The sequence below is a fragment of the Bombina bombina genome, chromosome 11 (assembly GCF_027579735.1).
Source record: "Bombina bombina isolate aBomBom1 chromosome 11, aBomBom1.pri, whole genome shotgun sequence".
Lineage (NCBI taxonomy): Eukaryota > Metazoa > Chordata > Amphibia > Anura > Bombinatoridae > Bombina > Bombina bombina.
Genome location: NC_069509.1, coordinates 141,267,699 through 141,290,270, shown reverse-complemented (window position 1 = coordinate 141,290,270; position 22,572 = coordinate 141,267,699).

Here is a 22,572-nt window from a genome sequence, read left to right as displayed (position 1 = left end):
TTGCCATATGTTTGCATCGCTGGAGCAGCCACTTCAGGGATCATAAGTCTGCGGCAAGTGTGAGCATATTGCTAGCATTAGAGTTCTCGAGGAACGAATTGCAATACTGCATGATATTCAGACACTTGAAAGAGGAATGGATCTAACTTAGTGTCAGGGTGCCAGGAATCAGACTGAGACGAGAAGTGCAAAAATAATCACACCTTTATTAATAGCAAAAAATAATAAAAAGTCCACAAGTAAAATAACAAGCCAGGAGTCAAAACCAGAGCTGGTAGTCAGACGAGCCGAGTCAGGAGCCAAAGCGAATAGTCAGACGAGCCGGAATCAGGAACAAGGAAAACAGCAGAGTCAGGAACAAGCCAGGGATCAGGAACCAGGAAGGACATCAGGTAGCCAGGTAATACACAGGAACTCTCACAAACAGGTCTGAGACAACGCAAAGGCAAAGCATACTGAACAGAGGCCCTTTAAAAAATAAGTGATGACATCACAATTCTGAGACTGCATCCTGTCTCACATGGATGATGCACACCAGTCTGGCCATAAAAGGAAGTGCAGGAAGTGAGCAGCATCTCCCACAATGCACCATAGTCAGGAAGAGAGGTGAGTAAAATGGCTGCCAACAGCACATGGCAAACACAACAGGGAAAAACCCTGACAGTACCCTCCCCTCAATGACCCCTCCCCCGCGGGAGGACAAAAGGCTTATTGGGGACACGGGCATGGAAGGCACGGAAGAGGGCGGGAGCATGAACATCATAGGAGGGAACCCAAGAACGCTCCTCTGGACCATAGCCCATCCAGTGAACCAAATACTGTGTAAGGATTCCAGTCCTGCTTTTACTTTTTGCCTTAACTCACCTTCATCACCTGTACTTAAGGCATCACCCCGCCCCAAACAAGTGCTTAGTTGTTGAGTATTGTTTGCTGAAACCAGTGCTCTGTTTCTTATAAGCTATATACTTATCAAAAGAAGATTTACTTCTACTACTTTAACATTTGGATTTACAAATACCAGCTGCAGTTTGGTCTCACAAAGGGACTAATAACAACTAGTCTCATTCATCCTGAAGATTGCTATTCCAAGAAGTATTAAGTTATTTCAACTCCACATCTCTACAGGAATTGCTACTTAATTTCCAACAGGAGGATTCTACCAACTACTGCTACGGTACTTGTATCAATTCTAATTTACCTTGGATGCCTTAAGTAACGGCTAATTACAAATTTCATGTTTTCTTTTGAACTTATGTAAATTGACTTTATCTCTCAGATATTACTTTGATTGCAACGTATGTTTTATTTAATTCTATGAACTTCCTTTGATACATTCTCATACCGGACAGTAACGGACTTTATGTGACGTCACACAGCTCCATTCAACTCAGCGTGTCTCACAGCACCAATTGCAATCACTAGTCTGTGTTCAGATATCCACGCTGCAAGCATTACTCTGTGTGCTGTGTCTCGCAGCAGGTCACGCCCCTGTCAGCAGCTGCGGTCTGTGTCTCTCACATCTCTCATGCCTCAGTGCTTATTACAATGAACACTATCTCTCACATTTGGGTTTGAGCACAACTAATGTCAAAAGTTGTTATTAACAATAATACTTATTTTCAGCCTCTAAATATTTATATGGTATAACGATATTATATAACCATATAAAGACTTACTGCCATTACTTATAAAAATCACTCTGAATAAAACAGTCTATGCTGATATAATAGCCTGTACTTCAGTTGTGAAACAAATATAATTTATTCAAACTCTGCAGTTGTGATTCAAATAACCAAGGAACCTGATATAACAACTAAGCCATAAAATATGGATCCAGCAGAGCTTCCTCAAATTGTTTATAATTTAACACAAAGAGTTGACCAACTTAGTCAAGCCTTTAGAGAGTTACAATTAGAAAATGAAACTTTAAGAAAAGTAATAAAAGACACTGTCTCTATTAAACAGAGCCTTCCTGACAATCTGTCAGAACCATTTATTGCACCTCCAGATTTTTTCAATGGAGATAGGAATTTATACCGTCAATTCAAAAATGCTTGTCTGCTTACTTTCACCCTTAAACCTAAAACATACCCAAATGATAGGGTTAAAGTCCTTACAATGATAAGCTATTTAAGAGGTGAACCTCGCATTTGGGCAGACACTCTCTTTGAGACAAATAATGCTGTTCTTTCATCTTTTTCATCTTTCCTGGATATCATGGATGAATTATACTATGATTCTAACCTACAGTATACTGCTGAGAAAAAGATGAGGAACTTAAAACAAGGTATCAAACCTGTTGAATGTTACATAACAGAATTCAAGCAATATTCTATTGACTCTCAATGGAACGCCATTGCTTTAAAAAACCAGTTCAGGCTTGGACTCTCTGACGCAGTAAAAGATGAATTAGCCCGAACTGAGTTACCTGAAACATTGGAAGGCCTTATGAAGCTCAGCAGGCAAATTGATAGGAGATTACGTGAAAGAAGATTTGAACGTCAATACCCTGAAATTGTTTATAAGAAGGATAAGGTTCTAAACCATCCCACTTCTAACAGTCCTCATACTGGTTCAACTGGTGCTGAAGCAATGGATATAAGTTTTTTTAGAGGACCTCTAACTCCTGAAGAACGTATCAGAAGGAAGACTAGAGGCCTCTGCATGTATTGCGCATCCTCATCTCATAATTTAAAGGATTGCCCCTCTTTGCCACAGAACAAGAAGAGTAGGTACCATACTAATCTTTCTCTCCAGTCAAAGCATAACAACCCTCTTCATTGTTCTTTACTTCTTTCTCTACAGTGGGCAAATAAGCAATTGACCATTCCAGCCATATTGGATACAGGAGCACAAGGAAACTACATTGACAGTTCTCTGGTTTCTAAAAATAAAATACCATTGATAAAAAAGTTGTCTCCTATTTTCCTTCGTGTGGTTGATGGCTCTGAGATTTCATCAGGGCCAATTACACATCACACCATCCCGCTCTCTGTCACTACATTAAAAACACATCATGAACATCTCACTTTTGATGTAATCACTTCTCCATTATTCCCAATAGTACTTGGGCTAGCTTGGTTACAGCTACACGAACCTGATATTAATTGGAAATCCTTAAATGTTCAATTAAATTCTGATTTCTGTCAACAGACTTGCCATAGAACCTTTTTTCACAGTTTATCCTCCACATCAGAAACTCTGATACCAGAAATGTACAAGCAGTTCTCTGAAGTCTTCAGTAAGAAGGAAGCAGATACCCTTCCCCCACACAGAATCTACGACTGCCCTATTGAACTGAAACCTGGAACCACACCACCTATTGGACATTTATACCCACTTTGTCAACCAGAACTGGATCATCTAAAAACTTACCTAGATGAAAATCTAAAGAAAGGGTTTATCCGTCCTTCGGTTTCTCCTGCTGGTGCAGGAATGTTCTTTGTGCGGAATAAAGACCAATCTCTTCGGCCTATCATTGACTTCAGACAATTGAACAAAATAACCATAAAAAACCGATACCCTCTCCCCCTCATTCCTGAACTCATAGAAAGACTCAGGCATGCTCAGATTTTTACTAAATTAGATTTGAGAGGGGCGTACAATTTAGTGCGTATCCGTGAGGGGGATGAGTGGCTTACCGCTTTTAGAACTAGGTATGGGTTGTTTGAATATCTAGTTATGCCTTTCGGCTTAACTAACGCTCCCGCAACTTTCCAGTTCTTTATTAAGGACATTTTCCATGATCTCCTTGACACATGTGTTGTTGTCTACCTAGATGACATTTTAATCTATTCCACAAATCTAGAAGAACATATCAAACATGTTAGTTGGGTTTTAGCAAGACTCCAAGTCCATCGGCTATACGCCAAATTGGAAAAATGTATCTTCCACACCAACAAAATAGAGTTCCTGGGTTACTCCATCAGCCCAAATGGGATTCAAATGCAAGATAACAAAGTGGAAGCAGTAAAATCATGGCCCACACCTTTAACAAGGAAAGAACTACAAAAGTTTCTTGGTTTCAGTAACTATTACAGAAAGTTCATTCGCAATTTTTCTAAAATTGCAAAACCTCTGACTAAATTAACTAGTGCTAATTGCTCTTTCAAGTGGACTAAAGAACAGGATGATGCTTTCAGCTTCCTAAAGAATTCCTTTTCATCTGCTCCCATTCTGAAATATCCTGATCCAAACCTTCAATATACCCTAGAGGTGGATTCTTCAGATTATGCTCTTGGCGCTGTCCTCTCCCAAAGACAGTCTCCTACAGAACCACTACACCCAGTTGGGTTCTATTCAAAAATTATCACTCCAGCAGAGATCAATTATTCCATTGGGGACAAGGAACTTCTAGCCATTAAAAGAGCCTTTGAATTCTGGAGACATCTCCTTGAAGGTACCTCCCTACCTATAGTGATTTACACGGATCACCGGAATTTGGAATATCTACAAAATAATAAAACTTTATCTGGACGTCAAGTGAGATGGAGTCTCTACTTTAGTCGTTTCAATTTCCAAATCATGTACAGGCCGGGTTCAAAAAATGGGAAGGCAGATGCACTCTCTCGACGAGATCCAAGACCTATACAAGAAGACTCTCCTACTAGCATTCTTCCCCCTACTCGATTCCTTGCTATCCTATCTCAACAGGATAAGGAATACCAATCTGATCTATCTTCAGAAGACCAAACCCTACTAGATAGCTTAACTCTCCAGGATGGTTTTTACTTCCATGGTTCTAAACTATATATTCCAGAACGTTTCAGACAGAAAATAATCAAAGATCATCATGACCCTCCACTAATTGGTCATCCAGGAATCAAACGTACACATGAGCTCATCTCCAGAAGTTACTGGTGGCCATCGATGAAAACCAGTATAAAGGAATATATACAACATTGTACAACCTGTACAGTATCAAAACCAGAAAGGAGACCTCCCTATGGCTATTTAATTCCTTTGGAAGTACCGGAATCTCCTTGGTCTCATTTGGGAATGGATTTTATAGTTGATTTACCACCTAGTTCTGGACAAACCACCATTTTAGTTGTTACCGATCATTTTTCTAAAATGGCACATTTTATTCCTTATCACAAGTTACCCACTTCCATTGAAACAGCATATTTATTTCTAAACCACATTGTACGATACCACGGGTTACCCTCCATTTTAACTACTGATAGAGGAACCCAATTCACCTCACGCTTCTGGAAAGCACTCACTAAAGCACTCCAAATCGATCAAAGGTTAAGCACAGCCTTCCACCCTCAGACTAACGGCCAAACTGAGAGACTCAATCAGTGGCTTGAGCAATATCTACGTTGCTATTGCTCATATCATCAAAATAAATGGACTTCCTTTCTCTCCATGGCTGAATTTGCCTATAATAATACCATTAACAGCACTACAAATTACTCTCCCTTTTTCGCCAATTATGGTTTTAATCCAAGATTCACTATCCAAACGACTTCTACACATGATTCACCATCTGTTGATGTGCTAACACAAAACATAGCTGAAAATTTCCTACATTTACGAGATAACATCAAACAAGCTCAGGCTTCTCAGAAGAAATTTTATGATTTACGTCGTAGAGCTTCTCCGAAATATTCTATAGGGGACTATGTTTGGTTATCTTCCAAAAACATTAAAATGCACTTACCAAGTAAAAAATTGGCTGGGTTGTTCCTTGGCCCATTCAGAATTCTACACATCATCAATGAAAATGCCGTCAGGCTTGATCTACCTGATTCTTTACCCATCCACCCAACTTTCCATGTATCATTATTGAAACCCTACTTGGGAGATAAGCCTGATGTACCTCTTCTACCCCCTTCTCCTATTCAATTGGGCACTGATGTCTATGAAGTTTATGATCTTTTGGACTCAAGATTTTATAATGGGGAATTACAGTATCTGGTCCGATGGAAAGGGTTCGCCCCAGAGGATGATACTTGGGAACCTCATGCACACATTAATGCTCCAAAGCTTATTGCTCGTTTCCATAGACGATATCCAAACAGACCTAAATTCCAACCCGTGGTCGGCTTGCTTGAGGGGGGGGATCTGTAAGGATTCCAGTCCTGCTTTTACTTTTTGCCTTAACTCACCTTCATCACCTGTACTTAAGGCATCACCCCGCCCCAAACAAGTGCTTAGTTGTTGAGTATTGTTTGCTGAAACCAGTGCTCTGTTTCTTATAAGCTATATACTTATCAAAAGAAGATTTACTTCTACTACTTTAACATTTGGATTTACAAATACCAGCTGCAGTTTGGTCTCACAAAGGGACTAATAACAACTAGTCTCATTCATCCTGAAGATTGCTATTCCAAGAAGTATTAAGTTATTTCAACTCCACATCTCTACAGGAATTGCTACTTAATTTCCAACAGGAGGATTCTACCAACTACTGCTACGGTACTTGTATCAATTCTAATTTACCTTGGATGCCTTAAGTAACGGCTAATTACAAATTTCATGTTTTCTTTTGAACTTATGTAAATTGACTTTATCTCTCAGATATTACTTTGATTGCAACGTATGTTTTATTTAATTCTATGAACTTCCTTTGATACATTCTCATACCGGACAGTAACGGACTTTATGTGACGTCACACAGCTCCATTCAACTCAGCGTGTCTCACAGCACCAATTGCAATCACTAGTCTGTGTTCAGATATCCACGCTGCAAGCATTACTCTGTGTGCTGTGTCTCGCAGCAGGTCACGCCCCTGTCAGCAGCTGCAGTCTGTGTCTCTCACATCTCTCATGCCTCAGTGCTTATTACAATGAACACTATCTCTCACATTTGGGTTTGAGCACAACTAATGTCAAAAGTTGTTATTAACAATAATACTTATTTTCAGCCTCTAAATATTTATATGGTATAACGATATTATATAACCATATAAAGACTTACTGCCATTACTTATAAAAATCACTCTGAATAAAACAGTCTATGCTGATATAATAGCCTGTACTTCAGTTGTGAAACAAATATAATTTATTCAAACTCTGCAGTTGTGATTCAAATAACCAAGGAACCTGATATACTGTACACAGCCCCTGGACATACGAGAGTCAATAATGCTGCTGACCTCATACTCCTCATGGTTGTCAACAAAGATAGGATGGGGACGAGGCAACACAGTGGTAAACCGATTACAAACCAATGGTTTCAAGAGGGAGACATGAAAAACATTGGAGATGCGCATAGCAGGAGGAAGGTCAAGATCGTAGGCCACAGGATTAACCCGTCTGAGTATTTGAAAAGGACCAACATAATGGGGAACCAATTTATTGGAAGGCACACGAAGGTTCAAGTTGCGGGAGGACAGCCAAACTCTCTCACCAATCTGGTAGGAAGGTGTGGGCAGATGCCTACGATCAGCCTGGAACGTTTGGCACTGCATAGAACGATGAAGGCAATCCTGAATCTGCACCCACGTGGAACGGAGTTGCCAGAGATGCTCCTCCAAAGCCAGAATACCCTAAGACATGAATGAATCGGGCAACATGGATGGTTGAAACCCATAATTCGCCATGAACGGGGATAACTTGGAGGAAGCATTAATAGCACTATTACGAGCAAACTCTGTCCAAGGTAACAGTTCAGACCAATTATTGTGGTGATCTGAGATATAGCAATGGAGAAACTGTTCCAGAGCTTGATTAGACCGTTCCGCAGCCCCATTGGATTGAGGGTGATATGCCGAGGAGAAGGAAAGCTGGATCCCCATTTGAGCACAAAAGGAACACCAAAATCTGGAGACAAACTTGCTACTCTGATCCGACACTATCTCCTTGGGTAACCCATGTAAATGGAAGACCTCCCAGGCAAAAATTGAAGCAAGCTCCTGAGCGGTAGGCAGCTTCATCAAGGGAATGCAATGTGACATGTTAGAAAAACAGTCAACCACCATAAGGATAACAGTATTGCCATTGGAAACAGGGAGCTCGACAATGAAGTCCATTGAAAGATGTGTCCAAGGACGCTCACCATTAGCAATAGGTTGAAGAAGACCAACAGGAAGATGTTGAGGAGTCTTATTCTGTGCACAAACTGAGCAGGAGGCAACATACGCAGCAACATCAGAACGAAGACCTGGCCACCCGAATTGTCGAGTGACAGACCAAATCATTTGGTTCTTGCCTGGGTGACCAGCGGCTTTAGGATAGTGGTAAGTGTGCAAAAGTTTAGTTCGAAGATTCTAAGGAACAAAACACTTACCACTAGGTTTCTCAGGAGGTGCATTGGTTTGTGCAGCCAGGATCTCCTCCCCCAAGGGAGAAGTCAAATTAGTAAGTATGGTAGCCAAAATATGGTCAGGAGGTATAACAGGAGTAGGTACAGACTCCTCCTTGGACAGAGGTGAAAATTGTCGAGAGAGGGCACCAGCCCTAACATTCTTGCTATCAGGCAGGTAGGAGACCACATAATTAAACCGAGACAAAAATAGCACCCATCTGGCCTGTCGGGGTGACAAACGTTTTGCTTCAGATGAATAAGTTAAATTCTTGTGGTCAGTAAGAATGAGCACTGGCACGCTAGTAACCTCGAGAAGATGCCTCCATTCCTTAAGTGCCAAAATTATGGCCAGCAATTCCCTGTCGCCAATTTCATAATTGCACTCCGCTGGAGACAATTTCTTAGAGAAGAAATCATACGGATGCAAGGAACTTTTAATGCCCGCTCCTGGTGTTACATGCTGTTTTCCATTTGTGGCCCTCCTTAATCCTAACGAAATTGTATGCTCCTCTCAAATCAAGTTTAGTAAAGACCGTAGCTCCCTTGAGGTGGTCAAAGAGTTCCGTAATTAGCGGAATAGGGTAAGCATTCTTAATGGCAAGACGATTAAGACCCCTATTATCGATACATGATCTTAACTCGCCACCCTTTTACTTCACAAAGAAGAAGCCAGCCCCTGCAGGTGAGCAGGATCTGCAGATGATCCCCCGTGACAGAGCATCGGCAACATACCCCTCCATAGCACAATTCTCTGCAACAGACAGAGGGTACTCCCGGCCTGAGGAGGAATGGCTCCGGGTTGCAGGTCTATGGCACAATAACCAGTGAGGAGGCAACGTACCGGCACGCACCTTGTCAAACATGTCTAGGAATTCTCGGTACTCCTCTGGCAATTGAGATACCAAAGAAGTGCACAAGACTTTAACTGGTTTCCGAAGACAAGTGGAAATACATTGCGGGGACCACGACTAAATTTCGGACCTGAGCCAGTCAAGACTGGGGTTGTGTTTTTGGAGCCAGGGATAACCCAGAACAACCGGAAAATGCAGAGAGTTTATCACCTGGAACTGGAGGGTTTCAAAATGGAGAGTCCCAGACCGAGGCAAAACAGGAATGGAGTGCTTTGATACAAAAGCACTGTTAATGAAATAGCCCGCAGCACCAAAGTCAACAAGCGCCTGAGTGACTATGGAGGAGTCCATCCAGGAAAGGACAACCGTGACCAAAGGTTTCTCCTTAACCGGTTCCGGGGATGAGGATAAACCACCCAAGGTCTGCCCCCGACAGGACCTTAGGTGTGAGCGTGTCCCGGCTGTGTAGGACAAGACTTCAAAAGGTGACCCTGTAACCCAAAATAGAGGCAGAGCCCCTCCCTCCTCCTAAAGGCCCTCTCTGCCGCGGAGAGACGTGTGAATCCCAGCTGCATCGGCTCAGCAGTACCTGGTGACTCGGGAACAGGAGGCATGGGAGGAGAGGGAGGCATGGGTGGGAACAAACACGTAGGAGACAACGGAACAGGAGTCTTCCTGCAAGCGCTCCTTGAAAGAGGGCCTCTCTCTGAGTCTGATGTCAATTAGGATCAAAAAGACACCAATGCCTCAAGATCCTCTGACAGCAACTTAATTTTTAATCGCATCATAGAGCCCATGAAAGAAGGCGGCAACAAGGGCTTCATTGTTTCAACCTACCTCTGCGGCAAGCGTATGGAACTCAATAGCATACTGAGCAACAGATCTTGTACCTTGCTGAATGGACATGAGTCGTTTAGCAGCAGAGGAGGAGCGAGCTGGAACATCAAATACCCTTCGAAAGGAGGCCACAAATTCAGGGTAATTTGAAATCACAGGTTTATTAGTCTCCCACAAGGGATTAGCCCAGGCAAGAGCTGTGTCAGAGAGTAACTAGATGAGAAATCCCACCTTAGCTCTGTCAGAGGAAAACGCCTGAGGTAACATCTCAAAGTAAATGCCCACCTGGATCAAAAACCCTCTGCACTGAATAGGATTGCCTCTATATCGCTGAGGTAGAGGTGCAGAACCGGACATGCTCCTGGTAGGCATAGGTGCAGCAGCGGAAACAGGAGCAGCCATAACTTGCAGAACACTTTGGTCCAAATGTGCAGTGCGAGTCAGCAGGGTTTGCAGGGCTAGTGCATGATCCTGTTCATCCATCCTGGAAATGATGGCAGGTAAAGGTGGATTATTAGCATTATCGGGATTCATGGCCTTTGCGTAATGGCAGGGTGCCAGGAATCAGACTGAGACGAGAAGTGCAAAAATAATCACACCTTTATTAATAGCAAAAAATAATAAAAAGTCCACAAGTAAAATAAAAAGCCAGGAGTCAAAACCAGAGCTGGTAGTCAGGAGCCAAAGCAAATAGTCAGACGAACCGGAATCACGAACAAGGAAAACAGCAGAGTCAGGAAAAAGCCAGGGATCAGGAACCAGGAAGGACGTCAGGCAGCCAGGTAATACACAGGAACTCTCACAAACAGGTCTGAGACAACGCAAAGGCAAAGCATACTGAACAGAGGCTCTTTAAAAAACAAGTGATGACATTAGAATTCTGAGACTGCATCCTGTCTCACATGGATTATGCACACCAATCTGGCCATAAAAGGAAGTGCAGAAAGTGAGCAGCATCCCCCACAATGTACCATAGTCAGGAAGAGAGGTGAGTAAAATGGCTGTCAACAGCACCTGGCAAACACAACAGGGAAAAAACCCTGACACTTAGCAGGTTGTTCATGGTTCTAGCAGTGGGAATTAAGAGGTTTCAGATTGGGAGACTCTGGGAAGTAGCTGGGTCACAGTTAGAAAGGGAAGTAAAACTAAGTGAAAGAGACAGGCTAGTTCTGAGCTTGTACACCCCAATATATTTGCCAGATTGAGTGAAGATGTTAGGGATATCAGTTCAGGGGTGTAAATATCAAAGAGGGCTGTTCTGCCTAGTATAGTGAACAGTCCTTCAGTCATGGAAGAGAGGCATAATTTAGTGAACAGTGCTTTAGTCATGGAAGAGGGGCATACTATAGTGAACAGTCCATTAGTCATGGAAGAGGAGAATATTGTAGTGAGCAGTCCTTCAGTCATAGAAGAGGAGCATACTATAGTGAACAGTCCTTCAGTAATGGAAGAGGAGCATACTATAGTGAACAGTCCTTCAGTCATGGAAGAGGAGCATACTATAGTGAACAGTCATTCAGTCATGGAAGAGGAGTATACTATGGTGAACAGTCCTTCAGTCATGGAAGTGGAGCATACTATAGGGAACAGTCCTTCAGTCATGGAAGAGGAGCATACTATAGTGAACAGTCTTTCATTCATGGAAGAGGAGAACACTGTAGTGAACAGTCCTTTAGTCATGGAAGAGGAGCCTACTATAGTGAACAATCCTTCAGTCATGGAAGAGGAGTATACTATGCTGAACAGTCCTTCAGTCATGGAAGAGGAGCATACTATAGGGAACAGTCCTTCAGTCATGGAAGAGGAGCATACTATAGTGAGCAGTCCTTCAGTCATGGAAGAGGAGGACACTGTAGTGAACAGTCCTTTAGTCATGGAAGAGGAGCATACTATAGTGAACAGTCCTTCAGTCATGAAAGAGGAGTATACTATGGTGAACAGTCCTTCAGTCATGAAAGTGGAGCATACTATAGGGAACAGCCCTTCAGTCATGGAAGAGGAGCATACTATAGTGAACAGTCCTTTAGTCATGGAAGAGACAAACACTGTAGTGAACAGTCCTGTAGTCATGGAAGAGGAGCATACTATAGTGAACAGTCATTCAGTCATGGAAGTGGAGCATACTATAGTGAACAGTTCTTCAGTCATGGAAGAGGAGCATACTATAGTGAACAGTCCTTCAGTCATGGAAGATGAGAGAATACTGTAGTGAACAGTCCTTTAGTCATGGAAGAGGGGCATACAAGTCTAGGTCTGAGGCAGATGTTAGTTGTAGGAAGCTTGATAGGGTAATTTGTCATCCAGATCCCTTAAAAGGAAATAAAACCCACATGTGTTAATTCATGATTCAGATAGAGCATGGAATTTTAAGCAACTTTCATCAATCCAATCAAAAGAAAAACACTGTTAGTAGATCACATAATAATAAAAGCCATTCATATTCAAAATCACAGAATTATTTTAAAATCAGCATTTTGTTTTTATTAATATTTTTTAAAAATAAAATAGTTAAAATTACCATTTATCCCTGCCAGTAAGTCACAATCATTGCTGCCTGCTTCTTTGGTTTGGTTTTTGTGTTCTAAAGTGCAAAATTATAACAAATTATATAAATCTACTTTACGGTCGCATGTATAAGCTGTATTATGATATTTAAATATCACCTAAATGACATAAGATATTGTTGTTTACACTCGGTCCCATCCCCTTCTCAAGCTGTCCCATTTTGCACATGCAAATATACAAATATTCTCAAATACAAACTATTCCAAAATGTAAACCCTTTCCAGTCCCAAACTGTTCAGATAAAGGGATTTGTACCTGTTTATGATCCTGGAGGTTAAGTGATAAATAGAGAAATAAAGATGGAGGAAAGATAAAAGGAAAGGGGAAAAGACGTAAAAGAAATAGGATATTAAAAGGAGGAAAGAATGGATTTAAAGGCATAAAGGATACAGTAAATATGCTTTTATTACCAATTTACTATGATCTATAGGGTCAATATGGACAAGTAATTAAATAAAACAAAGAAAATTACTGCCAAATTGTCTGCTAAATCAAAACATGCAGAAAGAAAGAATAAATATTATTGCAATATTAAATTAACAAATCAATGCAATCAGCAGAAGATTACACTCCCTCAGAAACCCATCCTAGTTTTAAAGGGATACTGAACCCAATTTATTTATTTCGTGATTCAGATAGAGCATGCAATTTTAAGCAAGTTTCTAATTTTCTCCTATTATCTGTTTTCCTTCGTTCTCTTCCTATCTTTATTTGAAAAAGAAGGCATCCAAGCTTTTTTCTTGGTTCAGTCCTCTGGGCAGCACTTTTTATTGGTGGATGAATGTATACACCAATCAGCAAGGACAACCCATGTTGTTCACCAAAAATGGTCCAGCATCTAAACTTACATTCTTGCATTTCAAATAAAGATACCAAGATAATAAAGAAAATGTGATAATAGGAGTAAATTAGAAAGTTGCTTAAAATGTAATGCTTGACCCCCCTACTTAGGGACTACGTTATCCTAAAATAAAGACACAAACTCAACTTGTTGGGGTAAAAAGGCCGCAGCTTGTTTATTAACAATCTTTTAACATGTAGGTAAACAAAACACATAAACTACCTAAATAACTTAACTGTAAAAACCCCTCACGGGGCTTGCCATGTAACCCAATGACTCTCCACTCCACGGTCCCCTCTGGAACCGAAATACACCACCCCTGCCTGGCAGGAGGTACCCCAGCAAGTTCACCACTACTGAAGGCAAGCCCCACCGCCAAGCTGCGACATGAAAAGTTCGCCTCCGCACCGTAAATCCAGGGAGGGAGGGAGGGAGCTTCTTTCACCATCAGGTCCGGATAGAAGAATAAGCGCACTTCCTGCTCGTCGTCCTTAAGTACTCCCCTGAGGACCCACCCCCCCATCATCTCAATTGGTTCCTAACTTGCCCTGCTCTGGGGTCAAATGCCCTTACAAAATAGGCATTTCTCCAGGGCGGGCTTGACCCCCCTACTTAGGGACTACGTTATCCTAAAATAAAGACACAAACTCAACTTGTTGGGGTAAAAAGGCCGCAGCTTGTTTATTAACAATCTTTTAACATGTAGGTAAACAAAACACATAAACTACCTAAATAACTTAACTGTAAAAACCCCTCACGGGGCTTGCCATGTAACCCAATGACTCTCCACTCCACGGTCCCCTCTGGAACCGAAATACACCACCCCTGCCTGGCAGGAGGTACCCCAGCAAGTTCACCACTACTGAAGGCAAGCCCCACCGCCACCAGACTGGCTCATAGCCGGGCACCGCCACCCACAAAGGCCTTTTCAACCCCTTCTCTCAAATTAAAATTAAATAAGTGTAACCCAACCTCATTAAGATGGACTCCATCTCTCAAAAAGAAACATTCCCCAGAACCGCCTTCGAACTCAACGTGTCGTACTGACACCCCACCATTTCGCTCCACAAATTTACTCAGGATCCTATTAACTTTCCTCCTGGACAACTCTAACCTCCGCACATCCCATGCTGCTATCCACCTCAATCGTGGTACAATCTCAGACCACACTATCCTTAGCCCAGGAAACAGCTCCCATAAACGTAGCAAGTCCCTCCGGACTCGATCAATCAATTCTTTTTGAGAGATGAAGCCCAAATCGTTGCCCCCTGCATGTAACACCACCATCCCCGGGGGGCCATACAACCTGGCAAACTCAACGATTCAAACTATAACCTGATCCCATCTCATTCCCCGGTACCAAAACCACCATATCCGCAAGGTCTCTGCATTGAAGCCTAGTTGGCTCCCCCCATCTCTTGTCATAGCCGCTTTCCTGGCCCAGTATATGTAGGAATGGCCAACGATCCAACATTCCTTGCCGCACCATCCTATGGGAAAAAGGATATACTACATTATCAAGTCACTTCGGATGTAAGATCTAAAACTATTAGATTCCCACCTCCCAATCCCTCTGATCCTTGTATCTGACATACCCAGCATTCTCGCCTCGGTGGCGGCCCCGATTCGAAACGAGTGGGATCCGAAGTCAAGCTGCGGGAGCCCCAAGGCACCCAACGCTTTCCTGAATACCGAAATAAACTGAAACCGCGACAACGATTCCCCGTTCCTATGAATCAGCAAAGGGCCGGGGGCTTCCGCCCGCACCGCCAAAAAAGCCGATACGGTCCCCACTGGGCAGCAGGCCCCCCCCGATTTTTCGAAGCATAATCGCTCTTCCCTGACCCCTTTGATCCGTTTTTGATCGACGCAACCATATAGACAGGTTGTGTCCCTGGACCCAAACATCGCTCCGCTGAATACCTCCCCCATCCCTTTTTGATGCCCCTACTATTTCCGACACCCGGAACGCTGCGAAAAAGGCTAACACATAAGCCGCTCTAAAAAGTGCCAACTCGTATTCATCCAAGCATATTGTGTCCAAGGCCCCCACCACTTTTTGCAATAACGCAAAGACTACTGGCCTCCTTGAGTCCCATGTCCTGCTACCCCTACATAGCCCCTTGGCCACCATTTGTACCACGAACGACTTAGTGACGTCTTCCCACCCCATGCACTGGCACAGGAATGCTAGCGCCGCCAGCCTCCGTCTCACCATAGCCCTTGACACTCCTTGTCTACTCCACTGTTCCATCCACGCCAGTAGAACTGCTAACCAGCTTTGGGCCGTCATGCCCCCCCCAAATCACTTCACTACATCACACCATTCTCTCCATACCTGCGAGTATGCTTTCCACGTGGATTCGGCTAGGGCCCCCCGAACCAACCTCATCAATCCCCGAAGTCCACCTTCCACACATCCCCCGGGCACTGATATCCCATGTCCTCTGCCAACGGAGCCAGCTCCCGGAACCTGTCCCACTGGAAACGGGAAAGCGAGTCAGCTATTTCATTGGTCTTACCAGGCACATGCACAGCCCTGAACAAAACATTACATCTCAGGCACTCCAACACAAACAAACGGAGGAGGACCACCACCGGAGGTGAAGATGCTGTCAAAGAATTTACCGCTGAAACCACACCCATATTATCTGAATGGAAAAGCACTTTCCTATCTCTCATTAATTCCGGCCAAATAATCAGGGAAACCCACAAAGGAAACAATTCCAAGAATACTAAGTTCTTGGTCAAACCAGATGCCGCCCATTCTTTCGGCCACGGGCAGGCGCACCATTTGCCACCCAAGTAAGCTCCGAAACCGTTCGCCCCCGACGCATCCGTAAACAAATGCACGTCAGGGTCAGTCCAGCCGTCTCTCTGTATCAGGGACCGCCCGTTGAAGTCCCCGAGGAAACTCAACCACAAAAACATATCCTCCTTCAAGCTCTTCGTCACTCGAATGTGGTGGAAATGCTCCTTCACACCGACCGTCGCCAATGAAAGCCTACGGCAAAAAACCCTCCCAACCGGGATGATCCGGCAAGCGAAGTTTAGCTTGCCCAACAAAGATTGCATCTCCCTGAGCGTCAGTTTCTGACGCCCCAGGGAGAGCCGCAAAACCCTGCACAAGTCGGACACCTTGTCCTCCGGCAGGCTGCATTCCATGGTTTCCGAATTGATGCAAATCCCCAAGAAGCTTAGGGCCACACATGGTCCCTCCAACTTATCTGCAGCCACTGGAATCCCGAATTCCCTGGCCACTGCCAAAAAGGCATCCATCAATGCCCGGCAATCAGATCTGCCAGCCGGCCCGACGAACAAGAAGTCGTCCAAATAATGGACAATCGACTGCAAACCCGTGACTTGCCGAACCACCCACTCCACAAATGAGCTGAATTTCTCAAAGTAGGAGCATGAGATGGAACAACCCATCGGCAAGCACATATCAACGAAAAACTGACCATCGAAAGAACACCCCAATAGGTGGTGACATGCCGGGTGGACCGGCAGCAGACGAAAGGCGGCTTCGACGTCTACTTTTGCCAGGAGGGCACCCACCCCGGCCCTCCGCACCAAGGCTATTGCGTCGTCAAATGACGCGTACCGGACTGCCGTTACCTCCGGGTCAATCCCATCGTTAACCGAAGAGCCCTTCGGATACGATAGGTGATGTATCATGCGGTACTGCCCATGTGCCTTTTTTGGCACCACCCCCAGCGGGGACAGCCTTAGGTTACGCAAAGGAGGGGATGAAAAGGGGCCAGCCATCCGCCCCAACTTCACCTCTTTGTTCAATTTCTCCCGAATGATTTCCGGGAATTCCCTTGCCGATCTCAAATTCCCCGCCCCGTCATTTCCCTCCCGCTCCTGAAAGGGGATGTAAAAACCCGAGCTAAAGCCCGTTAGGAGCAGCTCGGCGTCCCCCCGTTTACCCCGAACCTTAGCGTACCGTTCTAGCCACGGGACCATCTTTCTGATGTCCACCGGCGTCCTGGCTCTGTACAACCACCTCTCCGGTTCTGACCCCGATTTTACCCTTTTTAAAGCACTTCGCGTAGGAGTGCACTCCCCCACATCCCGAGCACTCGTGCTTATACTTGCACGATGTTCCGAAGCGACACTGGCCATCGTTAAACTGGAAGCAGAGGCCCTTTCTAAGGGCCGCTGCCGCCCCGCTCCCAGATGCCGTGGAATGGCTCCCCCCTCCCCCTCCGGCCCGAAAGGACTGTGATCCTCTCAAATGCGTCATTATCTCGAACCATATCCCCATGTCCCGATCGTCCCACCGCATATCTGGTCGGACGGCGATTCGCTGCCTGAATTGCTCGTCGTACCTCCACCAGCCCATCCCCCCGTAAGTATGATGCGCCGCCGATATCTCATCGTAATAACAAAACAAGGCGGAGCCCTGTTCTGGGAATTTTTGCGCCGTCACGCTTGCAAAGATACCAAATGCCCTGGACCAATTGGAAAAGGTTTTCGGAATCTTCCGATACCTTTTCTTCCGTTCCTCCTCCTCTTTTTTTCCCTGTTCCCCTTTAGGGTCCTCCTTCAGTTCAACAAACTGATCAATGGGCAAGAGGGAGAACAATTCAAGGAATTCCCTTTTCCATATTTTTTCCCTTACCTCCGACGCCAAGTGCAACCCCAGGGGGCCGATGGAACATAAACATGGCCTACGCAACGCCTCGTCCGATACCCTGAAGGATACAACCTCAGAACCCCCGGACAGCGCCTGAACGCTCGCCCCGGCACCAGCAGCACTCGGCCCTTGCCCGGCCCCCGCTGTCGTCTCATTCTGGCCAGCCGTGGAAACCACGGCTACAGGCGCAGCGACCGCCCCTGCACCACTCCCGCTCCACGCGCCAGCAGGGCCCCCTGGCCTTCCACCTTCACAATCAAATCTTTCAAACCCCTCAACAACTCACTCTGTGACACATTCTCATTCCCCTGTGGTGCAATAATAACTGGAATGGTACCTCTCGGCGCCCCCGTGTCCGGCCTTTGCGCCGTCTCAGCTCCCGTGTCCCTTGAAGCCCCAGCTCTGCTCTGTCTCCTATCGTCACTTCTCGGCGATTCTCGTCGCCTCTCAGGTGTCCGTCTTCTAATCCTGGAATCGCGACGCCTGTCCCCGCTCCTGCCTTCGGGCCTCCGCTCCAGACGTGCCCACGTGGGTGACAACCTCCTCTCGCCCTCAGTTCTGCTCCTGGGGGGTGAGCGGGACCATCCCCGCCTCCGAATCGGTTCCCGCCGTCCACTGCGGGACCGATCCCTCCTTTGCGCCGTCTCCACCTGCAATTGGACATCCAAAGCATTAACACCAGTCCCCCTCGCTCCCTACCCAACCCCCCCCTGGCAGTACTGCCCCCCCTTTCCCCATGCCCTCCGCTCCTCAGAGGAGAAACAGAAGCTAAAAGCTGCGCCAAGGCATCAAGCTCCCCCACCTGGCCAGCTGCATGCTGCTCCCGTGTGTCTGCCTCCAGGTGCTCCTCCCCATCGAAATCACTAGGGATGTCCTCAATTATGAGGGAATCCCCGTCCCTGTCCCGAATCCTGACGAGCTCTTGTCTCTGCACTGCAAGCGGGGTGGAAGCCGCTGGAACTATCACAATAAAAGAGAGAAGGAAGATCAAAAAGCTGAGGCAGACGTCAACCCAGAACCCTGACACCAGGGGGAAAGGAATGGGGGAGGGGGGGGGGAAGGGGGGAAAAGGGGGTGGGGGGGTGGGAAGAGGGGGGGGAAGGGGGGGAGAGGGGGGGAGGGGGGGTGGTGTTCAACCCAACACTGCACGCCCCTTTCGTGGCGTCCACAACCTGCATGCTGCCCCCATACTACAACCCCCCGCCCCTGCTGATCTTGGGCCTCCCCCACCTTACCTAATCCTTCGCCATGCACACCACTCTGTTACTGACATCGCTGTTCCAAGGGCCCTGGCGGCCCCCTCCCCGCTCATCCCATGCGGTCTGTCCTACCAATCATCCAAACTCCACTACCCCTCCTTCCCCTAGCCCCTTGCAGCTAATGCCGCGCTTGCCAACCTGCAGCCTCTAAGTAGCCAACCCCGGATGGATATGCTTTTCAGGGCAAATCGCTTTAAATTGATTAATGCACTCAGTCCTGCCTTTAAATCATATAAATATTGCAAATAATGACACAACATAGGGCAAACATGTAGTTACTAGCGGTTCTGAGCTAGCATCCGGCGCCAAAACTTTTTTTTTTTTTTTTAGAAAATTAGGGAACATAGTGCAGGGGTGTGAGCATGTGTACAGGGGCATATTTCTGACCTAGGCCTGTTCGGCAGAATATTTGATGGCTAATAGAAGCCCCTATCTGGCCCTATAATACCACTAAACTACGCACTTTCCCTGTCAGGCCTCATCTGTGCCACCCTCGCGCCATAATAAACTAAGCCTGGCCTCCTAACTCAGCCCACCCGTGCTTCCGGCGCTGTGTTAACCCTCCCAGGCTGGCCTCATATGTGCCGCCGACCTGTGCCTATCCTCATGTGGGTGTCCCCCCCCCCCCGCCCACCCGCAACCACCTCATCTGCCCCGCGGCCTCATATGGGCCCCCCCTGTTAACACCCAAGAAAAAACACTGATCCCTCCATCCAGGCCCTGTCCCCCATGCCGTCAACCCCGGCATCCCTGTTCCCACTTAAATACCAATCTCCACCCTTGCTGCGCGCGATCTTCACTCCTGTCTGCCGCCACGCAGTCCCGCTCTCTTCGATAGCCCAGCGGCTTACCTGTAAGCACCTCCTGTGCGGCGACGTGTGCCTCCTCCTCAAGACCGGCTGCCGGACTCCTGGGCTCGCCTCCCACGTGGACCTCCGCTACCACTATCTCCTGCTGCGGTCTGCATTGTGGGCCCCCTCACGTTCTCTCCTGGCTTGATGAAGTCAGGTCCGGATAGAAGAATGAGCGCACTTCCTGCTCGTCGTCCTTAAGGACTCCCCTGAGGACCCACCCCCCATCATCTCAATTGGTTCCTAACTTGCCCTGCTCTGGGGTCAAATGCCCTTACAAAATAGGCATTTCTCCAGGGCGGGCTTTATCTGAATCGTGAAAAAAAAAATTTGGGTTCAGTGTCCCTTTAAGCAAATTACCTCTATTTTACTCATAGAAATGATAGACGTAAAATAGAATTATTTCTGTAATCGCTATATTAAAACAGTTTATTACTAAGATGGGTAAAAAAAGAAAGAACACATTTTTTGAAACAAATGGCAGATATTGTTAACCTGTGGCTAAAGGAAAATATATCCTTAAATGGAATCAAATGTTTTTTGCAAAAAGAAGATGACCTTGAAAACAGATCATGAAAGACTAATATAAGAATAAATATCTAAATCAATAACGCAGATTTATTGAAGTTTACTCTCACAGATATAGTTGTGAAATATTTAAGCTATACAAATATGAATTTTATTTGAAAGGGTGTACAGGATAGGCTTGAGAAAAAGAGCGAGAACGGGGACACTGAAACATGCACTATTATTTTTAAATAAATAAACTTCCAGGGCACATTACACATAACATAGGTTTACAGGAAGAATTCCAGCTCTACAAAAATGGTTTACAGGACGAATTCCAGCTCTACAAAAATTAGGAACTACTTATTTTGCAGAATTACTCAGCTGATGGGAAAATTCACCCCACCTTTCTAATATTATTATTATTATTAATATTATTATTATTAATAATAATAATAATAATAATAATAATAATAATAATATTTAATCTTCTCTCTTATGAGCTGGATTATATGGACAATAGTTATGTGTTTCTAATGGATTGTACTACACAGATAATAGAAAAGTATTACAGAGAGCAGATGCAGTGTATGTATGGTTTGTGAAAGAAGAATTTGATTTAAATACTTTAAATTGTTGTATATGTTTTACAGTTACATGCTTATTTACTTGTGTCTGACTCACCCAGATAGTCAGAACATAGGTAATCATTTTAAAGTGTATTTAAAAATGTATTTAAATCAAAATATATTAATAAAATATATGAGATCTAAACATCCCTATGAAAAGGAAATCAATATTGCTTTGCAGTGTGATAGATTCTCCACAAGGCTATAATGTGTTCTTTAAAAATTAAGCCATGTGTATAGTCTTAATAAGTGGTATAACAGCATTCCAGCTTTAACACTTTTCTATACATACAATATCCTTTGCTGGAATTTTAATAGGACATTGTACCCTACCCTAGATTAATTATCCACTAATTTGTTAAAAGGGCATTCAAATATATAAAAACAAAACAAAAGTTATTTTCATGATTTGTTTAAAATTATAAAAATAATTTTTATATGTGATTATCACTTTAGAAAACAGAAGAATCAAACCATTTCAACTAACAGTGGGCTAGATTACGAGTTTTGCGTTATTAGTAAAAAAGCAGTGTTAAACCTCATAACGCTGCTTTTTCACTACCGCTGGTATTACGAGTCTTGCAGATTTAAGGGCACCGCACACTTTTTTGGCCTTACCTCAAAACAACTTACGCAAATTGCGTATAGTCTATTTTCAATGGGACTTCCATAGCGCCGGTATTACGAGTTTGTCCTGGGAGGCCAAAAAGTGAGCGGTACACCCTATCCCATGAAGATTCGTAACGCATTTTAAAGTCATTAGTTATGAGTTTGACACTACAAAGCTGTAGCATAAAACTCATAACTAAAGTGCTAAAAAGTACACTAACACCCATAAACTACCTATGAACCCCTAAACCGAGGCCCTCCCGCATTACAAACACTATAATAAAATTATTAACCCTTAATCTGCCGCTCCCAATATCGCTGCCACTAGAATAAACATATTAACCCCTAAACCACTGCACTCCCGACTCGCAAACATTAGTTAAATATTATTAACCCCTAATCTGCTGTCCCTAACATCGCCACCACCTACCTACATTTATTAACCCCTAACACCCCCTAATTTAGATATAATTAAAATAAATCTAAATAAAACTTACTATTAATAACTAAATAATTCCTATTTAAAAATAAATATTTACCTGTAAAATAAACCCTAAGATAGCTACAATATAACTAATAGTTACATTGTATCTAGCTTAGGGTTTATTTTTATTTTACAGGCAAGTTTGTATTTATTTTAACTAGGTAGAATAGTTACTAAATAGTTAATAACTATTTACTTACTACCTAGCTAAAATAAATACAAATTTACCTGTAAAATTAAACC